This window comes from Arachis ipaensis, chromosome B03 (genome assembly GCF_000816755.2).
Source record: "Arachis ipaensis cultivar K30076 chromosome B03, Araip1.1, whole genome shotgun sequence".
Classification (NCBI taxonomy): domain Eukaryota; kingdom Viridiplantae; phylum Streptophyta; class Magnoliopsida; order Fabales; family Fabaceae; genus Arachis; species Arachis ipaensis.
This window is the reverse complement of record NC_029787.2, coordinates 3,498,255-3,500,721: the sequence shown is the minus strand read 5'-3', so window position 1 is coordinate 3,500,721 and position 2,467 is coordinate 3,498,255.

Sequence of the window (2,467 nt, the reverse complement as noted above, 5' to 3'; positions counted from 1 at the left end):
TTGTCCGTGTAAATGAATTTAATTTTAATGCATCCAATTATGTAACGTCACATCAGTAAAAATAAATGGTTAAGTACGATTCTGGTTCCTAAAATATAAACGTCTCAAACTTTTTTTTACATACAAAATCGTTCCTAAGATTTAACTTGATTTTAAAATCGTCATTTGGACTAAAATACCATTCTTCTTTTTCACCAAAATACTTAGTTTCTATTCTTCTTTTCCATCACAACAGCATCTCTTTTTCTTTTTTTTTCTTCTTTTTTAACAACAACAACAATGAAGCAGAAATAATGCAATAAACATAAAAAAAAACAAAAATAGAAACAGAATCAGAAATAGAAATAGAATTAAAAACATAATTAGAAACAGAAAGAAGAAACATGAACAGAATCAGAAACAGAAGAAATAAAAGCAAAAGAACAATGAATTAACAAAATAAAAAACAGAATTAGAATTAGAAACAATGGGTTAACAAAATCAAAATCAGAAACAATGTGATTAACAAAATCAGAAACAGAAGTAGAATTAGAACACTAGGGAGGAGCAGCGACGCGGAGCAGTCGCCGTCGAGCACCGTAAGGGAGACGAGAGAGTGCAAGTGAGAAAGGGCAGAGGAAGAACAGATCGGAGAATGAGAAGGGGGCCGCTGCGCCATCCTCGAGCTTCTGACGTTGTTGTCGAACCGCCGCCACCAAAAAGAAGGACGACAAAGACACGAGTTTGGGAGAAAGGAACTGGGGAGAAGACCACATCATGACATCAGTGTGGGAGTTGCCTCCATTTTTCCTTTTTCATCATCTTCTTCTTTCTTTCCATGTTCTTTCTCCCTCTCGTCCGTTCTTTCTCTTTTTTTTTTTTTATTTTATAAATTTGTTGGTTAAGGATAATTTGGTCAAAAATTTTAAGATTTTGGCAAAAGAACGATTTTAAAACTAAGTTCAACCTTAGGGACGATTTTGTATACAAAAAAATGTTAGAAACGAAAAAAAATTTCGGCTTATACCTTAGGAACTAAAATCATACTTAACGCTAAAAATAAATACCCCCGTAAATAATTATAAAAAAAAACGGATGTAATTATACGACTATATAAAATATTATATAGTTAGTATATCAAAATTAAATTCTAAATAAATAATTATAAAAAGATAAAAATATTTTTTTGAATATTTTTTTTAAAAGACTAAATAATTTTATATATAAGTGTTGGCTACTTTCAAAAAGAAAAATTAACAAGGAGAATAAAATTTAAAATAAGAAATTGAAAGACAGAAGTATTGAAGTTTGTGTTAGTATTAAAATAAGAAATGTATGTGTATGTATATGTGTATGTGGTTGTACTTGTACTTGTATACAAAGGACGAAGGTAGTAGATATTTATGTGTACTTTGTCAGTTCTTAAATGAGATAAATCTTGTTAACTAACAGTGACAGTACTGTGCTGTCTTGTAATTTATTTTCTTTCACTGTTTCTGTTTCTTGTTTTTCTCTTATTTCAAATATGATGCAATCACACAAAAAGAAATTGTTTTTGCAGTGCATTCATTGGTCATGTACCTCCTTTGCAGTAAACCTAACTCCAATAATACATCTCTCCAATAACAAATTTGGCCAATTTTACGGTTCCTATCAATTTTTGCCTAAATTTTGTCTAATTTATTTTTTGTAATAAATTTTAATTTTTTAAAAATTATTTATTTTTATATTTATATTGAATATTGAGAAAAAAAGAATTAATATAAATATAAATTGATTATGTAATTATATAAATAATATATGAAATGTGAAATGGTTGTGTTTTTCCATTTTAGGAGATTGAAGAAGGCAGCAAAGGACGGCGCTGTGTTGATGTGAAATTGTTGGTCTCTGTGTCTCCCAATCATCTCAAATAAATTTATCATCACTTTCTCCACTCTTTACCTACTTTTATTTTTCCTTTTTATTTTTTTAATAAACATATTCTAAAACTGAAAAAATGGTTGTTATTTGCTAATGCGGTGATCCCTTTTTTTCGGGTAAGCGTTTTTTCATTTTTTATTTTGTAATGGAATTTACGTGCTGTCACATAGATATTATAAAAACTTTATTCTTAATAAATATAATAAGATTTCAGTAATTGATATTACCCCTAACAAAAAAAATTATAAAATAAAAAAAATAAAAGAAAAATAAGAGAAACAAAGTGGTTCTGCTCCTGTAAAGGGGGAAGGAAAGAAGAAAAAGAAGCAGTCTATGATCCACTTATGTATGATTTTGGTCCTTAAAATAAGGACGATTTTAAAACTAAGTTAAACTTTAGAAACCATTTTGTATGTAAAAAAGAGTTAGGAATGAAAAAATTTTTGGTCTATATCGTAAGAACCAAAATCGTACTTAACCCTTAAATAAACTTATAAAAAAGAATTAACGTATTGTTTTAAAAGAACAATAATACTATTAGTCAATTTTTAATAATATTGTAAAT